This window comes from Dasypus novemcinctus, chromosome 13 (genome assembly GCF_030445035.2).
Source record: "Dasypus novemcinctus isolate mDasNov1 chromosome 13, mDasNov1.1.hap2, whole genome shotgun sequence".
NCBI classification, from domain to species: Eukaryota; Metazoa; Chordata; class Mammalia; order Cingulata; family Dasypodidae; genus Dasypus; species Dasypus novemcinctus.
In genome coordinates this window covers 481883-504315 of record NC_080685.1, presented here as the reverse complement: position 1 = coordinate 504315, position 22433 = coordinate 481883, and positions in this window count along the sequence as shown.

Sequence of the window (22433 nt, the reverse complement as noted above, 5' to 3'; positions counted from 1 at the left end):
CACTCCTTGCGCGCATCGGCACTGCGCATGGGCCAGCTGCACACGGGTCAAGGAGGCCCGGGGTTTGAACCGCGGACCTCCCATGTGGTAGACGGACGCCCTAACCACTGGGTCAAGTCCGCCGCCCCTTTCTTGTTTATTATACTCTAATTTTCCTCGACAGTCTCAAAGATACCTCAATATCGACTCATCCAAAACAGCATCCATGATTCTCCCCGCTCCTGAGCTCCCCTAGCTCAGGTGCCCCACCCGTCCAGCTGTGCAAACGCCTGGCCTCAGCCCGCTGCCTCTTCCCGCCTCCCTTGTGTTCAGCCACCAAGTCCTGTGGATTTTATTGTCACTCCCCCCGTTCTCTCCATCCTCACCACCGTGGTACGCTAGCCCAAGCCCCGCCGCTGGCCGCTGGCGCAGTGCCCTGGCTGTGTCGGGCCAGCTGGATGGCCCCTCCCGGTGGGAAGTCCTCCTGCCGCCTTCTGGAGCCGTTTCCCTGGCCGACCCCCACTCCAAGTCTGTTAAACGCTCAGATTCCGAGCACCTTTCCTTTTAGCATTTAATCATAGCTGTAATATAAAATGTTTGCAAATATGCTTTATTATGAAAAGGTAAGTATAGGAAAGCACCCACATAGACATGGGTTAATGTTAACTGTTAACAGATGTCGGCTTTCTGCCGTATCTATTTCAAATCTTTTCCTTTCTGGTTAAATCAAACACAAAATAGATTAGGTTGTAATCCTTCTTGGACACTCTCTCCTCTCCCACTCTGTTGTCCTCTCCCCCTGCTCAGAGGAGCCACTACCAAGAATTTTGTTGTTTCTTTCCCATTCGTGTTTTTAGGCTTTTACATGTAATATATAATGTGTGTTTTGAAAAAATCTGTACTCTCCTATGGGTTTTTACGATTTTATAAATGAACTGTACCGTCCAGCTTTCAGCTCGTACATATTTGTGCTGTATTTGTTCAGCACTCATCTCTCGCTGGCTGGTAAGGCCCACCAGTGCAGGCCCTGCGCGTTTCCTCCTCGTTGAGCCTCCAGCGCTGGCCGCTGCCGGCACGCAGGGCAGCACGCACACGCCTTGCTGAGGAGTGAACACAGCTACCTTCTACTCTATTCTATTTTGAGAGTTTCCAAAACCAAATATCATGGGTTTTCATTTAAATCACTTTAATTTCGTTCAAGCCAAGGATATCTTGGTCCTTAGCCAGTGGGCTCAGGAGGGAGCCACAGGCCGTTTTCACTCTGTGGGAAAACAGCTTCCAGAGCAGTCGCTGCTTTCCCCTCGAGGTCCCTGCGGAGACGAGCGGAGGCCCAGCGCTGACAACACGGCCAGAAACCCCCGCAGCAGGAGCCACCTGCTTTGCCTCTGGCTCACCGGCTGGCATCACACCGCGCTCCTGGGCACACCTGCCCTGGAGACAGAGCCGCACTTCGACTGCGCAAAGGGGCTGTGCACGTGGGTGAGGAGCGCCGCGGGCCTCGGGGCGGCTGCCTCAGAAACAATAAGGGGTGCAAACGACGCCGCTTCTCAGGGACCTTCGGCTCCTCCTCCCAGTTTGTCACAGGGGAGAGGATCTGACAAACTTCAGATTAGTGACTCCAGGTGCCGAGAGGGAGAGCACGGGAGGAAAGCAAGCTCCCGAGAGGTACTGCCAGCCCCCTTCTTGCCTAGACTGAGAAGTACACCTGACAAAGGGCGCGAAGACGTCAGCTCAGCGTCCCGGGCCAGGAACCGAGCTGCTGCCCTTCACGGGCGAGGGGTCTTCTCACCGCGTGCCGCCAACGTGCTCGTCCTCGGCCTGGAGCCGGGGCCCGTGGGCTCCACCAGGGAACCCGGGCCCCGCGCCCGCCCCTGCGGGGATGGCCGCGTTCCTCTAGCTGGAAAACGTATTCATAGTTGCGTGTGGAAAATGAGAGCGTGGAAAGGACGTGTCCTTCGCAGTCGGACGGACCGGGCTCTGCCCTAGGTTGAGTGCTTGTCGCTCAGGATTTAGTTTCCTCCGTGAGGTGAGGAGAAAACCCCCGTTCTGGGGCCGATAGAGACTTAGCGAGAGCCCAGCGCTGCCTCTGGGACAAGGTCGGATCCTCGTTCCCTGAATTTGGAATGGGGAAGGGTTCTCACTCTGGGTTGCAGCCTGGAAAGACCAAATCCCAGAGACGCCCCGGCCGACCTCTCCCGTCCTGCAGGGCGGGGCTGGCCTCGGAGGCGGCTCAGCTTGCCTCCTAAAATGCGCGCTGCCAGGCTCTTCGCCTTTGGGAGCAGCACCCAGCAGCCCCTGCTGCGGCACCCGCAGCCTCAGGAAGGTCCCACCTCGTGCTGGCGACGAGAGCGACGCTCGCTTTCAGAGGAACGTGGGCTGCCCAGGGCCGTGGCCTCTGGGAATACGGGCCCCACGCTTCCCACGGAGCTGGTTGTCCACCTTGAGAAGGAATCGCTCCAGACACAGCGGTCGGACGCAGAAGCATCTGCCTCCCCAGAGAAGTGAACAGCGAGTCAGAATCGCTTCCCCCTTCCTCAGCCGAAGGCGCAGTTCTGTGCGCTACCTGCAGCGCTTTCACCTGGACTGTTGTCCTGGGTCCGTAATCCCACCCGGCTCCACCTCACCTGGGTCTCTAATCCCACCCGGCTTCACCTCCCCTGGGTCTCTAATCCCACCCGGCTCCACCTCACCTGGGTCTCTAATCCCACCCGGCTCCACCTCCCCTGGGTCTCTAATCCCACCCGGCTCCACCTCACCTGGGTCTCTAATCCCACCCGGCTTCACCTCCCCTGGGTCTCTAATCCCACCTGGCTTCACCTCACCTGGGTCTGTAATCCCACCCGGCTCCACCTCACCTGGGTCTCTAATCCCACCTGGCTTCACCTCACCTGGGTCTGTAATCCCACCCGGCTTCACCTCACCTGGGTCTCTAATCCCACCCGGCTCCACCTCACCTGGGTCTCTAATCCCACCCGGCTCCACCTCCCCTGGGTCTGTAATCCCACCCGGCTCCACCTCACCTGGGTCTGTAATCCCACCCGGCTCCACCTCCCCTGGGTCTCTAATCCCACCCCGCTCCACCTCCCCTGGGTCCGTAATCCCACCTGGCTCCACCTCCCCTGGGTCCATAATCCCACCTGGCTCCACCTCCCCTGGGTCCGTAATCCCACCTGGCTCCACCTCCCCTGGGTCCATAATCCCACCCGGCTCCACCTCACCTGGGTCTCTAATCCCACCCCGCTCCACCTCACCTGGGTCCGTAATCCCACCTGGCTTCACCTCACCTGGGTCTGTAATCCCACCTGGCTCCACCTCCCCTGGGTCTCTAATCCCACCCGGCTCCACCTCACCTGGGTCCGTAATCCCACCTGGCTTCACCTCACCTGGGTCTCTAATCCCACCCGGCTCCACCTCACCTGGGTCCTTAATCCCACCTGGCTTCACCTCACCTGGGTCTCTAATCCCACCCGGCTCCACCTCACCTGGGTCCTTAATCCCACCTGGCTTCACCTCACCTGGGTCTCTAATCCCACCCGGCTCCACCTCACCTGGGTCCGTAATCCCACCCGGCTTTACCTCACCTGGGTCTGTAATCCCACCCCGCTCCACCTCCCCTGGGTCTCTAATCCCACCCGGCTCCACCTCACCTGGGTCTGTAATCCCACCCGGCTCCACCTCCCCTGGGTCTCTAATCCCACCCCGCTCCACCTCCCCTGGGTCCGTAATCCCACCTGGCTCCACCTCCCCTGGGTCCATAATCCCACCTGGCTCCACCTCCCCTGGGTCCGTAATCCCACCTGGCTCCACCTCCCCTGGGTCCATAATCCCACCCGGCTCCACCTCACCTGGGTCTCTAATCCCACCCCGCTCCACCTCACCTGGGTCTGTAATCCCACCCCGCTCCACCTCACCTGGGTCCGTAATCCCACCCGGCTTCACCTCACCTGGGTCTGTAATCCCACCCGGCTTCACCTCACCTGGGTCTGTAATCCCACCCCACTCCACCTTCACCTCTGCCAGAGGAGACACATCATTCAGGGCACATGACTTTGGGTCCCTTCCCACACTGGGGCATAGGCGCACCAAGGAGGGAGGTTGCAAACAGTGAATGGCATCCTGTTCCAAACAACATGAAGCTATCAGCACCAGGTGGGTGGATGACGCCCAACAGAAACCTTGGTAGATTGCCACCTAGGAAAAGAAATGTTGGTGCCCTGGGTACAAGCCAGTGACTTCTCTGCCAGCCTCTTCTCAGTCCTCCCAAGCTGGTTTCACAGCTTCTAGGTGTCCCCGCGGGGTGGGTGGAGCGCTGCCTCCTGGGGACCCTCCCAAGAAACTGAATCCACCTAAAAGGGGCAGGCCGCTCCTTCTGCGCGCCTAGCTACACGGCACAGTGCGCTGATCACACAAGGACTTTTTGGTTTGACCTGTAAACTCTAACAAGTCCTTGGCCAGTTGTGAAAAAAAAAGTGGAATCACAACATACATGATATTTGTCCTTCTCTTGTTTGTTACAACATTTTTGCCCTGACGCTAAGGTGGCAGGTGGCAGAGATGTTTTTATAGAGTCGACATCTTGAATTGCATGCTCATTCTCAGATTCGGGCTTTGGCAGAGCTGCTAAATGCACAGGTGTCAATTAGGAAACTAAAGTCCAGTCATTACTCAGAGATTAAAGATTTCAACACAGTGTCTCAAACTATAATTGAAGGCAGTGAGCTTCATTACGGGGAGAGCAAAAACACAGAGAGGCAGGCAACTATTTTTGGATTGCTCTTGCCCTCTATACATCTACTTTACTTTGCAGTTTATCAATTTGTTTACCGTATTTCCAAACTTACAAATCAGTCTAAACAAAACATCATAAAACTCATTTGTGAAATGGCCCAAGCTGGGAGGAGGAAAGCAGAAGAGGTGATGAGAACAAAAGAGAAGGACAGAGCCTCTCTGCAGACAAAAAAAAAAGTTTAAAAAGGAAAACAAAATAATTAAACCCACAGTCTTTGCATCAAATCTCAAGAGGTGGTACAGTTGAGTTTTGCCCCAAATTTACTCTCTGTATTTTGTCATATCATTCAAATTATAATTTACAAAAATATAAAGTACCTGTGTACATTATGTGCATGTCTTATGCATATACTAATGAAATTCACTGTTTTATACATATCAAGGTGTCTGTCAATTTAAAACATGTCATATCTATAATTGGTAGTAATTTTTTTTTTTTTAAGGTACGGGGCTCAGGGATTGAACCCTGGACCTCACATGTGGGTGCCAGCATACAACCACTGAGCTACATCAGCTCCCCTGAATTGTTTTTTTCATTTTTCTGCTCGTTGTTTGTTTTCAGGAGGCACCAGGAACTGAACCGGGCCCTTCCATGTGGGAAGCAGGAGCTCGACAGCTTGAGCCGCATCCACTCCCTGGCAGTAATATTTTGACAATGCTATTTCATAGTTTGTACAAAAGTTTCACAACAATGCAATGTGTTGGTGGTGGGTGATATATCGGACCCCTCTATGATGATATACGCATTTGTTTTGTAAGTTCATAACTTTTACTATATATTTATTGTTTATGGATGTTCATGTATGAATGATATACTTCAATAAAATTTTATTTAAAAATGAGCTAAATTTGGCAAAGTGCTTAAGCATTTTAATATTTTAATTAATTATGCAATTTTAGTAGTATGCAATTATTATTTTTACTCTGGAAATTAATAGAACTAAAAATATTTTGAAGGTCCTGAGACCGTTTTACTATACTTTTTTTATTACCTTTTTTTTTTCTTTAAGATAGATAGATTACACAAAATTTACTATACTTTTAATACCCAACCTGAAATAATAACAACAGGTATTTCCAGGGCAGTGTCAGAATCGCCGCACGCCTCAAGAGCAGTTTGGGCTGACGGCATTGGGCTTAGGGCAGGTATTGACGAACGGCAGTAAACTGTGCTTTGAGAGACCAACCAAGATTTATCCTGGTTAATCATGTTTTCTGACACTAGCATGATGGTATCAGAAAATGAAATCCAAGATGGAAATTCATTTCACATATAATATTACCCAATCTGTAGATAATAAGGATGCCTCTAAATGCTGATAAACTTATCTATATCTAAAAGGAATATTCTTTTTAAAGGTATTTTACAAAGAGGGATGTCAAAAGGTTTTCCCACTGGGCAGACTTGGCCCAGTGGTTAGGGCGTCCGCCTACCACATGGGAGGTCCGCGGTTCAAACCCCGGGCCTCCTTGACCCGTGTGGAGCTGGCCCATGCGTAGTGCTGATGCGCGCAAGGAGTGCCCTGCCATGCAGGGGTGTCCCCGTGCAGGGGAGCCCCATGCTCAAGAAGTGCGCCCTGTAAGGTGAGCCGCCCAGCACGAGAGAAAGTGCAGTCTGCCCAAGAACGGTGCCGCACACGCGGAGAGCTGACACAGCAAGATGATGCAACAAAAAGAAATACAGATTCCCATGCCACTGACAACAACAGACGTGGACAAAGAAGACGACGCAGCAAATAGACACCGACAACAGACAACTGGGGTGGGGGATGGAAGGGGAGAGAAATAAATAAATAATAAAATAAAATAAAAAGACACAAGCACATTCAAAACCTTTAAAAAAAAAAAGGTTTTCTCATCTTAGTAGCTTTCTAAATTTTATTCGTGCTTTATATTAGTTTGTTTACAAACTCTCCATATCCACCAAACATATGCACCTTTCTCCTCTCATTCCCTGGTAATCTCTATTCTCCTTGCTTTCTCTGAATTTGCTATTTCTGGACATCTCTTCTAAGTGGCATTATACGATATCTGTCTTATGTGTCTGCTTATTTCATTGAGTATAATGTTCTCAAGTTTTTCCACGTTGCAGCCTATCTCAGAGCTTCCTTCAGTCTTATGGCTGGATAATATTCCATTGTGTGTATGTACCACATTTGTTTATCCATTTGTTGATGGGCATAAATTGTTTTAAACGAATATGATGACATAGAAAATAGTTAGCTACAATAGAATTAAATAGACTCTTTTTTTTTTTTTTTTTTTTAAAGATTTATTTATTTATTTAATTCCCCCCCCCCTCCCCTGGTTGTCTCTTCTTGGTGTCCATTTGCTGCGTCTTGTTTCTTTGTCCGCTTCTGTTGTCGTCAGCGGCACGGGAAGTGTGGGCGGCGCCATTCCTGGGCAGGCTGCTCTTTCTTTTCACGCTGGGCGGCTTTCCTCACGGGCGCACTCCTTGCGCGTGGGGCTCCCCCACGCGGGGGACACCCTTGCGTGGCGCGGCACTCCTTGCGCGCATCAGCACTACGCATGGCCAGCTCCACACGGGTCAAGGAGGCCCGGGGTTTGAACCGCGGACCTCCCATATGGTAGACGGACGCCCTAACCACTGGGCCAAAGTCCGTTTCCCTAAATAGACTCTTGAATCTTGATGCTGGGCTGGGTATTAGATGACACAAGGAGGCACCGTTCCTTCTGAAGGTTGTGATATGATGGTCATGTAAGAACATGTGCATATTTTAAAGAGATGCACACTGAGGTATGTAAGGGTGAACTGAAATCATTTCCAAGATTGAAAAATAAATCAGAGAAAGATGAAACAAGTGCGGGAAACGGACTTGGCCCAGTGGTTAGGGCGTCCGCCTACCACATGGGAGGTCTGCGGTTCAAACCCCGGGCCTCCTTGACCCGTGTGGAGCTGGCCCATGCGCAGTGCTGATGCGCGCAAGGAGTGCAGTGCCACGCAAGGGTGTCCCCCACGTGGGGGAGCCCCACGCGCAAGGAGTGCGCCCGTGAGGAAAGCCGCCCAGCGTGAAAAGAAAGTGCAGCCTGCCCAGGAATGGCGCCGCCCACACTTCCCGTGCCACTGACGACAACAGAAGCGGACAAAGAAACAAGACACAGCAAAAAGACACAGAAAACAGACAACAAGGGGAGGGGGGGGAATTAAATAAATAAATAAATCTTTAAAAAAAAAAAATGAAACAAGTGCAGCAAAATCATGACGGTTGTTAAATCTGGGTGATGAGTATGTGAAGGTAATTGTACTGTTCTCTCTACTTTTGTGTAAGTTTAAAATTTACATAAAAGTTTTAAAAAAGACTTTAATTCAGACAACTACTTTAATAGATTGTTTTCTGCATACATAGAGCATGAAATGGATGGAGGAATGCTGCTATACTTGAGCCTGCTAAAAGAAGAATCATTTCTTTAGCTCAGAAGTGGGTTAAAGCTCATTGCCGGGTCCATCCCAGAGTTTCTGAGGCAATCGTTCTGCACAGAGACCTGGAGAATTTGCGTTTCTAACAAGGTCCCGGGTGCCGCTGGTGCTGCTGGTCCGGACCTGGGCTTGGTTAAGTCACTACTCCAGCTAAAGCCTCTCCTCCTAACCATCCGCTTCATTTTTTTCTGCAACAATTTCTGTTCTTTTATTATTTCATGTCAAGCGTGAACTTTGTTCACATGGGCTAGTTTCCCATATATAATGCATAAATTATGCAAACTTTCTTCTGGAATGCCCAGGGAGTCTAAAATGTTGAGAATTTGGTATTAAGACCCTTCATTGTCTGGTCCCAACACACCTAGCTTTCCATCCGCTAGTCCCCTCCTCCAGCAAGCTCGTATTTCTTTCAGGACTCTCCCCTCTTCCCTCCCAGAACACGGGCACGTGCACGTACACGCAGAGTAACCAGAGCCACTCCACCCTTCCGGGGAGCTCTGCGGGCCAGCAGCACCCACGCTGGGCTCTCTCACAGAAAACCTCATTTCACGCGAAGGAAGATCGCACTGCCTAGAGCAGTTTGCCTGTGGCCCTTAGTGAGGCGTTCAGTAGACTGTAAACCCCTTGAGGGGTTCAGCTCTTTGGTCAGCTCCCAGACATTGGCTCAGAGCTCTGTACTGACACGCAGGTTCATCTCCCCTGGAAGTCAGGCAGGAAATACTGCCCATTGTTTACGGTTGGAACCTGGACTCTCCAGCTGCAGAAGCAGGGTCGTGAGAGGCTGGTAGGATCCTAATACCTGCTAACCTCCAAACGGTGTCGAGAGAATAATTCATGTTTACGCGGCCTGTAGCTCTCCAGAGGAAGGAACTTCCTAAGAGCCCAGCAGGGTTACGACGGTCCTTGACTCCTTCAGAGCCTCACGTCAAATTTCCCGGCTCTCCCCGGGTTTCTCAGATTAGGAAGAGAGTTGGGGGCTACCCCGCTGATGGTGGCGTGCCGTGCCTTCCCAATGCCGCTAGGGATTTTCAGGGGAATTAAATTTAAAATAAGGCTAGTGGTAACAAAAATCCAAACAGAACAGACTCATGACTTCCTGGCAAAGGTGAACCAAGATGATCCTGCCATCGCCGGGCAGGGAGGTGCTGGACCCCGGCTGGGTTCTCTGCGTCTCTTCTGCTCTCATCACCTTCCTGAGCCTCACCGGTGGGTGCGCGGACACCGGGATTATGCCTGCAGTTCCCTGGATTCGAACCTGCAGATTAGAGTAGTTGCAGGTCAAAGAGATTTTTGGTCCGAGTATAGACCTGGCCGGAGTTCTGTTTCTCTCTCTCTCTCTGCCCTAAACCAGAGAATGTTGCTCCGACATCTAAGCTCAGCTCTTCTCCAGCTTCCATTTTCCTTAGTCACATTTCCATTCTTTTTACTTTACTTTAGTCTTGCATCCTTGTTTTGGTTGGCCTGGCCTGATACCACTTTAGAAATAATTCATTAACCACAAGGCATATCTTCTCTGGGTGGGTATCTCTGAGCCCCTAGGTTACATGAAAAGCAAAGTGCTCCAAAACTTTGCCCACTCAGACAGACATGGATAGAGCTATAATTAAGCAGTAAATCACAGCAAGGTGCTGTTAAAGCAGGCCTCATGTGTGCTGGGAAAAGTCAATGCGGCCGCCTACCAGCGGAGCCAACCCTCCCCAGGCAGGGCTCACACCTGGTAGATCAGAAAGCCCCTCCCAGCTTGCGTTTCCAGGAATGAAAAACCAACGTACAGAGCTAATTCCCGCCTCAGCACCCAGATCAGGTTGAAACGTTTCCTGGTTGGAAAGGGCCAGCTTCAGTCACACTAATGTGTGAGATTAGAAGTGCCCAGACAGGGAAGCAGATGTGGCTCAAGTGATAAAGCCTCGTCTACCATATGGGAGAGCCCGGATTCCATCTTTGGGGACTCCTGGTGCAAAAGAAGAGAGAGCGTGCCCGCGCAGCGAGCCGGGTGCCCGCGCAGCAAGCCGGGTTGCCCACATGGTAAGTCGAATGCCCATGCGATGAACCAGCGCCCATGCAGTGAGCCGGGTTGCCCACATGGTAAGTCGAATGCCCATGCGATGAACCAGCGCCCATGCAGTGAGCCGAGTTCCCGTGCGAGTGCCCGCATGGCGAACCAGTGCCCGCATGGTGAGCCGAGTGCCCGCGTGATGCCCACATGGTGAGCCAGTGCCTGTGCAAGTGAGCCATGAAGCAAGATGATGATTCAACAAAAGAGAGACAAAGGGGAGAGTCAAGGTGAAGCACAGCAGAGACCAGGAGCTAAGGTGGCACAATTGACAGGGAACCTCTCTCCACATCAGAGGTTCCCAGGATCGAATCCCGGTGACTCCTAGAAGAGAAAGATGAGAAAACAAAAAGAAAAATAGATACAGAAGATCACAGAGCAAATGGACACAGACGGCAAAAAACAGCAGGGTTGGGGGAAGGGGAAAATAAATAAAATCTTAAAAAAAAAAAGAGGAAGTGGCCAGACAGCCATGATAGGCATGTGGAGAAGCCTACAATTAATTAAAACAACAAAAATCACGATAAAAGGCGCCATTCCAGCCCCTTTTGGGAGGTGTGGGCTTTGAGCTGGGACCCGCCATTCCTGCCGGCACTGCTGGCACTGCCCCGTGCCGAGCCCTGGCCAGACATTAGGAAAAGACCCCAGCGAGCTGCCTCTCCTGCCCCGAGCCCTTCAGGATCTGCTCCGGGCACCTCACGGGCTCCTCCCTAGCACGGAGGAAGCTGAGCCGAGCGAGCGGCACTTCCGGTTGGAAGATGAGTGCAGGAACCAAAGGGGAGATGGAAAGTTCAGTAAATTGTAGTTGAAATAGCGCTATTAATAAGGTAAACAGTGGATTAAAAAGGCTTTCTGTGATTTGGGCTGGGACCCCCAACCACCACGTGTAGTATTTTTTTGGAAAATGCTCCTGAGGCACACACAACTGGCTTATTACCTTTGGAAAACAAATCCCTCAGTAAGTGGGCAACTGTGCATCCTCACTGTAGAATCGCATTCAGGAAAAGGCCCTAGAGAACTCCAGATTTTCTAATGCCTTCTTTAGAATGTCCTAAGACAAAGAGATGTCAGGACTTGTCACAGCTGTGCGCTCTAGCAGTGCTTCCCCCAGGGAGGTCTGGGATCCTGTAGCAGCAGTGCCTGGCGGTTTGGTAGGAATGCAGATTCTTAGGCCGTACCCCAGACCTACTGAACCCAGTAGGCACCCTGCAAGCCCTCTGTGGTGGCGCTAAAATTTGAGAACCACTGGTTTATAGGAAAACATACATATAAAGTTAATTCCAGAGGGAGGAGGTTTGAGAGAGGAATGCTTTCTATTTACCTGGGGTGTGCCCAAGCTTAGTTACGTAATCATTTTTGCCCCCCCCTTTTTTTGCATACAAGCCTTTTAATATAAGAAAATTATGTAAAATGTACTACTAATCAAATATTTATGAATTCCATAGTTACCTAGTTCTATTCAACTTCCTGTACTGCTTTCATACGGGTGCATGCAAAACTAGCAGATCATGGATGTTTTAATAACACATTAAAATAGAACTAGAGTCTGACAATACTTAGGCATTAGGGATGCAGCTGACAGCCCTAACCTGTCGATGATTTCTGCTTCAGCAGAAACCTCAGTTTAGTGGTTAATTACTAAAATCCACAGGAATTTCAAGAAGTCCCTTCTTTGCAACCCAATTTCTTCATGAGAAAAGCAAAAAGTAGTTTCCTTTGTCCTCTTCACCAAGAGAGGGCTGACACCTTGTTGGGAAAACACTCGCCTGGTCATCAGGCCCCTTCCAGCACTGCCCGCTCAGCCCCGGAGGTCACCCGACAAAGAGCCTCCCTAAGGCACAGAAGCCGCCTGGGGAAGCTGCGGGAGGCTGTGGACGCTGGGCCGCAGCCTGGCAGGAAGAAATCGGCTGGTGCTGCGGGGAGCCTGCCAGCTCGGGAAGCACCTGGCAGGCCGGCTCCCACGTGGTCACAGGCGCTGGGTCAGCCGGAGCGGTGCTGATGCAAGCACCAGGAGTCTGTTGGCGTTCATGGAGGGTATCTATTTGGGGTGGAAGCTTTCGGTTACAAGGTGCTAAAGAGTCCAACTCAAAGTTACTTCCTCACCAAACCCTGTTGCCACATGTTGAAGCAAGATGGCGGCGACGTCTGTGAGGGTCCAGCCTCCCTCTTCCTCGTAAGGCTCCTGGGCCCAGCTTTTTCCTTTCTCAGCTGTCGGCTGGCCTAAAGCTCTTCTCTCAGGGGTTCTCAGCTGCTCTGTTCTCTTCAGCTGCAAGCTATCTCTTCCTGGGGCCCCTCTTCCACTGTGTTCTTCTCTGTGTATCTGCTTCCAGTTCTTGATTGACTGATTCACCTACCAGGCGGGGTGGGGACTCAATCCTAATTTAACATAATTTAATCAAGGCATCTCAGCTGAATCTAATACAAAGGGGATCACGCCCAAAGAACAGAACAGTTTACAAACATAATCAAGTATCTTTTTTTGGAATTCATAAATAATACCAAACTGCCACAGTTTGGGACCCTGCAAAATGAAGACAAACGTCCCCGATAACCTTCCGTGGGCTGTAAGGGAGGGCACACAAAGCCTCCGAGCTGCTCCAAGAAAGGTCCAGCAGCGTGCGTTCACTGATTACGTGAATGAGGGTCTCCTATTTATCTTTCTGCCTCACGCAAACTCCACCGGGGTTTCTTGAAGGCCAGGCCACGTCTCTAGCCTCACCTGTCTCTGCAGACCTGTCCTGGTTACCCAGTGAGGCCGTTTGGCACCTTCTGGGCATGGAGGCTGTGCAGCGAGCTGCTGACCCAGCCCGGCCAGTTACCGCCTCTTCAAACACGTGGTGGAGTGCGGGCTCAGCCGGCCTGGCGTCTGCACTCACCGGCTTTTAACCTTGGGAAATTGCTTCACTTCCTTGTTTCCCAGTTTTCTATAGAAAACATGTCGATAATAATAGTATCTGCCTTTGAGGATTAAAAGGGACAGTCAGTGTCAGTGCTCAGAAGACTCCACGCCCCACACCCCCGTCTGTCACTGTCCCCAATCAGGCCAGTTTAGACCAGGAACTCGTCCCAATGGAGACTGTCGACTGAGGCAGGGGACTGCCCTGACCAACCTGTGCCAATCAGACCACCTGCTGGGTTGGGGCAGGCCAAGCCCCCACACCCAAACTCCAGCAGCTCCACAGGGGGTGGGGGTGCCAAAGACAAATGTGGGGCCAGTAGAGGGAGAGGTGGTAGAAGAGGGTGCTGGGCAGAAAACAATGACTGCCTACGCAGGTCAAGCCAAAGAATGTATGAGTAGGGAAACGGACTTGGCAGTGGTTAGGGCGTCCGTCTACCACATGGGAGGTCCGCAGTTCAAACCCCGGGCCTCCTTGACCCGTGTGGAGCTGGCCATGCGCAGTGCTGATGCGCGCAAGGAGTGCGCCCTGTAAGGAGAGCCGCCCAGCGGGAAGGAAAGTGCAGCCTGCCCAGGAATGGCGCCGCCAACACTTCCCGTGCCACTGACGACAACAGAAGAGGACAAAGAAACAAGACGCAGCAAATAGACACAGAGAACAGACAACCGGGGGAGGGGGGGAATTAAATAAATAAATCTTAAAAAAAAAAAAAAAGAATGTATGAATAAATAGTGGTAGAATGTTTGCATCGTGTTGGTCTACCAGCCTTTACAATGTCTTTATCAGGAAGTGTCTGAGCAGCAGCACCAAAATTATTGGCCTTGCCATTCTTGGAGCTCAACATACCTTCAAAGACTTTTTTCTATAGCTTTTATTTCATCCCATTTTTTAAACCTCATAATTGGATTAAGCATACCTTATCACTGGTTCATGTATGTCTCTATTTTGTTTAGTAATTTTAAACTGTGGAATAAGCACTCACGAGCCTACCCCAACAGGAAACTAAGGATGAATGGAACCCCTGGTACGGAACCCTGTGTTTGCCTGCACTGGCTATGCTGGGTGGAAGGGCCCACCAAGAACTGTCCACGCCATCACCCTTGGAAACTGCAGATGTGGCCTTATTTGGAAAAAGGGTCTGTGCCTATGTAATTAAATGAGATCATCCTGGATTAACTCGAGATTATGCTCAGGGTGGAAGCCAAGTTCAATGAAATGTGTCCTTATAGAGATGGAAGAGGAGACACGACCTGAAGAGAAGGCCACGTGGAGATGAGGAGGAGACACGACCAGAAGAGAAGGCAGAGTTTGGATTATGGAGCCATGAGCCTGGAGCCATCAGATGCTGGGAAGGGAAGGAAAGAGTTTTCAGAGGTTTCTGACCTACCAAAACCTTCATTTCACACTTGTGGCTTCCTGATGTGAGAAATCAATTTCTCGGGGTTTTTTTGTTTTTTTTTAAGATTTATTTATTTTCCCCTCCTCCCTCCATTGTCTTCTCTCTGTGTCCATTCGCTGTGTGTTCTTCTGTGTCTGTTGTATTCTCATCAGGCGGCTCTGGGAACCAATCCTGGGACCTTCCACAGTGGGAGAGAGGCGATCATTCTCTTGCACCATCTCAGCTCCCTGGTCAGCTGCGTCTCTTAAGTCTCTCCTCTGTGTCTCTTTTTGTTGCATCATCTTGCTGTGCCAGGTCTCTGCATGGGCCAGCACTCCTGTGCAGGGCAGCACTCTTGCATGGGGCAAAATTCCTGCGGGGCAGTACTCTGCGCAGGCCAGCACTCCGCGTGGGCCAGCTTGCCTTCACCAGGAGGCTGAGCATTGAACTCTGGACCTCCTATGTGGTAGACAAGAGCCCAATTGTTTGAGCCATAACCACTTCCCAATTTCTCTTGTTTTAAGCCACCAATTTTGTGGATTTTTACAATTTCTCTCCCCTTCCCCTCCTCCCCAGTTGTCTGCTCTCTGTGTCCATTTGCTGTGTGATCTTCTGTGTCTGCTCGGATTCTGTGTTTCTTTTTGTTGTGTCATCTTGCTGCGTCAGTTCTCCGTGTGTGTGGTGCCACTCCTGGGCAGGCTGTGCTTTTTTCGTGCACGGAGGCTCTCCATGAGGGGCACATTCCTTGCACATGGGGCTCCCCTATGCGGGGGACACCCCTGCGTGGCACGGCACTCCTTGCACACATCAGCACTGCACATGGGCCAGCTCCACACGGGTCAGGAGGCCCTGGGTTTGAACCTTGGACCTCCCATGTGGTAGGCGGATGCTCTATCCATTGAGTCAAATCCGCTTCCCTGTGTTATTTTTTAATGATAGTCCTATGAAACTAATATGCTTGCTTTCTTTTTCATATAAATTTATTTTATCTCTATGTATTTCAATTTTCTGTTTTTTCCTCTATTTTTCTATGTATTTCTAAAAAACATATTTTTATTCCATCACTTTAAATTTTAAAAGGTCATCATGTTGCCTGTAATCTTTAGGAACTACTTTTTTCCCCTTAATATTATATTAAGGCTCACAGGAGCTGTTGTAGCTCAAGCAGTTGAGTGCCCGCTTCCCATATGGGAGTTTCTGGGTTTGGGTTCGGTTTCTGGTACCTCCTACAAATAAACAAACAACAAGCAAACAAATGAAAAAACCAACTCGGGGCCGATATGACTACAATCTGTCACAGAAAGACGAGGGTCGACAGGGCATCCGGCGTTCTTGGTGCTGGGCTAGACCTGTCGATAGCGCCCAGTGGGGGCAAAGGAGGGGGCGGTGATGCTGCCAGGGAGGGAAGGAGGCACAGGAGAAGCTTTAGAGATGCGACCTGAGCAAGTGCAGAATGCCTCGATGCGCTTGGGGAGGCACAGGCAGCGCAGCCGACACGAGTCCCGGGGGAGACCAGGTGAGGATGGAGCCACGGGGCCAGTTCAGATGTCGGCGCTCTCCCGGAGACATTAGCGCTTACGCAGTGGGGAGGAAACGATTAAATTTGGTTTCAGGGCGATCACGGGGCAGCAGGATGGAGGACGGGTGAAGAGGTTTGAAAATGGAGACGGCACTCACAAGGCCAGGAGAGCTGCAGCCAGGCGGCGGCAGGCAGGGTGCAGGGGGCTGGAAAGAGGCCGCCGGCCCGAGACGTTGACAAGACCGGGAGACGGCAGCAAGTGGCCACCAGGACGACTCCATGTTTCCAACTCAATGCCTGGAGAGGCAGGAGGCGGTGACACTCGTGAGTGTGGGAAAACAGAAGACGCGGGTTTAGCGACAAGTTCTGTTTTGAGTGCACGGAGCTGGAAATCCATGGAGAACGTTCCGATGGCAGGAGGGCCTTAGGTGTTTTCCACGCATCGAGCCCAGACAGCTCATCAGTTCTGCGATTTGCCTTCAGAGGCCTTCTCCTCCTCTTCCTGTTTTCAGGGCTTTTCCTTTTCTTGTGCGAGTAAGAGGGTGTTGATGGGTTCCTCTGAGCAGGTAGAAGAAAGACGCCTGGACAGGAGATGAGGCTGGGAGAGCTCGGGGGCACGTGAGGGGCGTGGGGGCTCCAGGAGTGGACAAGCTGAGTTGGGGGAGGAGGCCAAGACCCGCAGAGGACGTGGAGGGGCGCGGCGTGTGGAGGGGCGCGGCGCACTGTGTGGAGCGAAGGCACTGGGAATGGCAGCGACAGAAGGACACCAGGTGGAGGCCGGCTCTTGAGTTTAGGACGCAGGAGACCTCCGTAGCAGGTAGGCTCTGGAAAGAAGCCAGTAGAATCAGAATGGTTGGAATTATAGGTGATAAAAGAGAATTTGGACGGAGTAATCCAATCTTTATTTCCTCCATCTTGTGGAGGTTAAGATTTCAATGAAAAAACAATGGTATTTCCAGGAAGTCACTGTTTTACCCTAAAATAAACCCTAGAGAATGTCAATATAACATAGTCCCTCTCTTGCCTCGTCAATAGCAAATAATAGTTTCAGCCCCACAAACAAAGTCTATGGCCAGTAGTAGAACACCCACACCCAGGGGCGCTCCCGGGCTTGGGTTACATCTCATCTGCAACTTCCTTCCATCAGTATCACACGGCATCCAGCCCTTCTCATTGGATTTTCTACTCACACAGGATCCCTGATGCAAAAACACAAGCATTTTCTAGATTCATGCAGATAATAACAGAATATCACCATAAATTCATGACACAGACATTGACGGGCTACACATGGAGCCCAAGTGTAGCAAGAAAAAGACAGAGGAAAGGCCCTTGGCAAGAAGCACGTTGTGGACACAGTGGGAACGTTCTAAGCTGGGCTCCTGCTTTGTGTGCAGCAGCCCGGTATTTACCAAACGTCTCCTTGTCCCGTCCTCCATGATCTTCTCTACCCTCTTCAAGGAATGCAGGTCACCCTGAGCAGACAGGGAGCCAGCTCTCTGTTCTGCTTCCTCGAGTCTCCCATCCATTCTCTTCCTTTTGCTGCCATTGTCTACAGGCCTTTGTTTCCTCTGTTTAACTGGTCTTCATGCTGTGGGATCAGTCAGACCCTAGCTGAAATCCTGTCTTTGACACCTAATTGCTCTGTGTCCCAGATCAAGTCACTTGGCTATTCAATCAATCGTGACTATTATTGTGTTGTTGCTTATGCATCCATGCTCTCCCTAGGGTTATTTTTCTGAAACAGACTCTGAGGATGTCTCTTCTTGCATATGGAATGAGGTCCCGTCTTCTCAGCCTGGCATTCGAAGCCCAATCTACCTCTCCAGCCATCATTGTCCACGGTGTGTGAGCTCTTTCTCACAGTCACATCAGGCTTCTTGCCATTCTCTGAACAAACGCTGTCCTCGCCTCCTGTGTCTTCACATATAAAGTGTGCGCGCATGTTTGGCACAGTCTTTTACCTGATAATACTATCCATTGTGGACCTATTCGAGACCCAAATTCTTTGACTATTTCTCTCTCCTCTATATGCCTATAAGATGTTGTTTGTGTGTGCCTGGATATCCATTATAGCATTTATTTGAGTGAGATATTTTAAGAATTGTGTTTTATTTATCATAGAGTGTCTGGAGAGCAGGCCCTCACTTTTTTTCATCTTGGTATCTGTATTAGTCGGCCAAAGGGGTGCTGATGCAAATATCGAAATCGGTTGGTTTTTATAAAAGGTGTTGATTTGGGGTAGGAGCTTACAGACACCAGGCCATAAAACACAAGTTACTTCCCTCACCAAAGACTATTTCCACGTGTTGGAGTGAGATGGCTGCTGACATCTGTGAGGGTTCAGGCTTCCTGGGTTCCTCCCTTTCAGGGTCTTGCTTTTCTCTGGGTGCAGGGTTCCTCTCTTCCCAGGGCTTGCTTCTTCCTGGGCTCAGGGTTCCTCTCTTCCCAAGGCTTGCTTCTTCCTGGGCTCAGTGTTCCTCTCTTCCTGGGCTGGCTTCTCTTTCCTCTGTGAGCTTACTTCCTGGGGCTCCAGCTTAAGGCTTCAGCATCAAACTCCAACATTAAAAGCTGTCAACTCTGTTCTTTGCCATGCCTTTTATCTGTGAGTCCCCACCCACCAAGGGGTGGGTACTCAATGCCCTACTGACACAAGAGGTTTACCTGATTAAGTAAGAGGTTTACCTGTTTAAGTCCAATATAATCTCATATACCCAGAGGAAAAGATCAGTTTACAAACATAAGCCAATATTTGTTTTTGGAATTCATCAATAATATCAAACTGCTACTGTATCTCTCAGTCCAGTCCCTTCCCAATACCCCTATTTTTCTGCACTTAGGAGGTAAGAAATGAATGGTTAAGTTGAACAACCCACTCCTGCTGCAGGTCTCCACATCTTCAGAGTGAGCTATAATGACATAGTCTCATTTTTACACAGTAAATTCCTTTGTGTTTATTGACTCTGCACAGACCCATGGAAAGAACAAATAGTGTAGTTGTGTTCAGTAATTAATTATCTTCCAAGAGGCAGAAAGGTGAAAGACTTAGCACGCCAGTATCTGTGGAGTGGATTTTGATGGTGTGCAGAGAAAAAAAAAATTTTTTATGGATTGAAGTGAACTGAGCTCCAAGATATCCTGAGGAATTGGAGACAGTGACTTTGTAGTTAGTATCTCTGGTATTTTTGTTTAGAAACTCCGTAGTTTACCATACCTCAGCCTTTCCCAAACACTAAACTTAGGGCATATTAATAGGTGTAACTTGAAAAGAGGTTCCATAGTCAAATAAGTTTCCAAAATGTTAGATTAAAGAAAGATAGGGAAAGCAGACATGGCTCAACTGATAGAGCGTCCGCCTACCATATAGGAGGTCCAGGGTTCGATACCCAGGGCCTCCTGATCCGTGTGGTGAGCTGGCCCACATGCAGTGCTGATGCCCGCAAGGAGTGCCCCCATGTAGGGAAGCCCCATGCACAAGAAGTGCACCCCAAAGAGAGCCGCCCGGCACGAAAAAGCACAGCCTGCCCAGGGGAAGCGCTGCACACACGGAGAGCTGACGCAGCAGATGACGCAACAAAGAGAGACAGATTCCCAGTGCCGCTGACAAGAGTGCAAGCAGACACAGAAGAGCACACAGCGAATGGACACAGAATAGACAATGGGGGGTGGGGAGGGGAGAAAAGAAAAAATAATAATTTATTATATGAAGGTACTTTGTGCAATTCCAAAAGAGAGCATATAAATGGGAGTTTTCCAAATTTGTTTGGGAATGGAATTCTTTCCTAGCAGTACAATGTAGTGACCTAGGATTTCATGGTTACACTTTAGGAAACTTTGCTTCAATTTAATATTGATACCATCTACGGGCTGTGTATGACTTTTTTGCATCCCCTAATAACAGTAGATAATATGCATTACTCTTCTTCCTCTATCAATTATCCAGGCATTTCTGATAGTCACGACAGGATAAATATGCATTTCATTTCCTTTATGAATCCTTTATGTATTCCAGATACATGGATTGTAAATTTGTAGTAAATATTCAGAGGCAAGTTCTTTACTAATTTATGGAAGATGAGAGAATTTTTTTTTACCATTTGCCTCTTTAACTTCTTATCCTGAGTGGCAGATTGTCTTCCAAGATTTTGGGTAATTAGAAAAGAAGTTATGTGTTAAAATTAATGTTATAGTAACAAGGAATAAATTATTTGTACAAAAAGCAATTCATCTTCTCTGTTTGAAATATATTAGAATGCAAAAGTTATTTGGTGGAAAGCCTAAATATGCAGTTAGGACCCTTTGTGGAACTTTCAGGGAGCATGCTACTCTAGATAGCTGAGTTTTCTTGATTGTTAGGATTGACCCTGCAGGTTGAGGAATGTTTTAAATCCTAACCTGTTTTGGCGGAAATCTTTCTCAAATGTGTATCACGCTGCCGAGTCAGCTAAAGTGGGGGTCTGCACATAACTCAGACTTCCCCTCAAGCTTTGGTTCTCAGTGTCACCACTGTATTTGGCTCTGCTCTAACGCAGGGACGTTTAGGTCTATCGTGCCATGTCACGCATTTGACCCATTAGAAAACATTCCCAGCGCGGTGATTTTGGGCCTCTTCCCTAGGCAGTTTTGTCTTTCACCTATTCCTGTTCCTACTCCAGACTCCCCATTTTTGCTCCTCATTCTTTCCCATTGTCTCCTGCTTCATATTATTTATTTCTAGATGTCTGTATGCTGGTAAGCAGACTCTCACACTTAATAGGCTTCTTTTTAAAATAAGAGTGAATGTGAAATGAATACGTGCTTGGGGTTCTGTGAGAAAAATGCACAGAATCTGGCAGCTTAGAGAGCTTTGGGTTTATTCCCAGGTTTTTCCTTTAAGTTTTTAAAAATATGTTTCAGATAGATGTTAGCCAGAGAGCTGAGTTATTAAAATAATTTTAGTTTATTTATTCAAACCAGAATCTTAATTCAGTTGCCCAGTGGCCTCTGATCTTTAATTGATAAGGTACATACCTTTCACGGAAAAAAAAAATCTCAAATATTTCACAATTATAAACTTTGACCATACCTTGTGATGGAAAGGTAAATTATTACAACAATCATTTTTCTCTTCAGTCATTCAGAAACAAATGTGTAAAGCATATGCATTCACACAGTAAAAACTTTGGAAAATAAACATCTGAGGGTGTGTGTAGCTCAGTGGTTAAGCGCCTGCTTCCTAGGTAAGGGCCTGGTTCACTCCCTAGTACTTCCTTAAAAAAAGAAGACTTTTGGTCAGTCTCTATTCACCAAAGAATATTAATATTTCCTCTTTGGTTGCCAAAGCTGAAATAAAATAGTGAAGTTTATTTCTTTATCAAAGATAACCCCAGTGAGTGGACACACTAACGTAAAATAATTTTTAAAATACTCCGAAGCCCTACCACTTCCCCAGCAGAGAAACCTCCTTTTCAAAGACTTAGCTAGGCAGAATTCATAAAGGACCCTGGACTTTTATTTATTAGAAAGGAATCGAATTTTAATGTTGAAAAAAATTCCAGGGGGGAGCTCCTTTCCAGAAGACAGCCTCCCGGGCAGCACTGCGCCCAGGGCGCTAGGTCTCCTCTGCGCCCTCCACTTCCTTCCCGCTCAGCGTAAACACAGCGCTCCTACCTCCCAGCCACCCCACCCTGGACTGTCCTGTTTCCCCACCCAGTGCAGGAAGGAGGAGGAGCAGGGCCTTTCCTGGGTCCACCAGGCCCCGCCTCCCACACCGCCCAGGTCGCTTAACCCGAGCTGTGTCCACCCGAAGGGCTGACCTCACTGCTCCCAGGCTGCAGCCTCGGCGCTTTCCCGGGTGGAGTTTATGGCAGTCCCTTGTCTGTGGCGCAGGAGAGCGCCTGCACTACTGTCCTTTGTCCTAACGACTACTCCTCCCCGCTCGGAGCTTGAAGAAGGCACAGGACTCGGCCTCACGGCACGCAGGAGAGCAGCCTGGATTCGCCCGTGTAGGAGGCTGGCTGGCTGTGGAAATCGCGGAGTGCACAGCTCTGCTTGTCAGTCCAGCACGACGTGTGGCTCAAGTGGGGCACCGCTCATAAGCTGCCACACACGTTGTCTGTGTTGTCATCTCTGGCAGTGGACAATTACTCCACGTTGCCTCAGGATTCTCTCTGTGTCCCTTTCCTGGCAGCTAAACAAGTCCTCAAAAAGCAAACCTATGTCTAGAATCCACCTTTTGGAGAAGATGGGCAGAAACAAAGCCCACAAGGCTTATTGAAAATACCAAGTACAGTCCTAGGGACACACTACACTGTTTTCATAGAGGGGCCGTCCCCTCCCACCATTTAGCTTTCCCAGCCCCTTCTCTGCCTGTCCCCGTGAAGGGGGGAAGATGGCTGCGG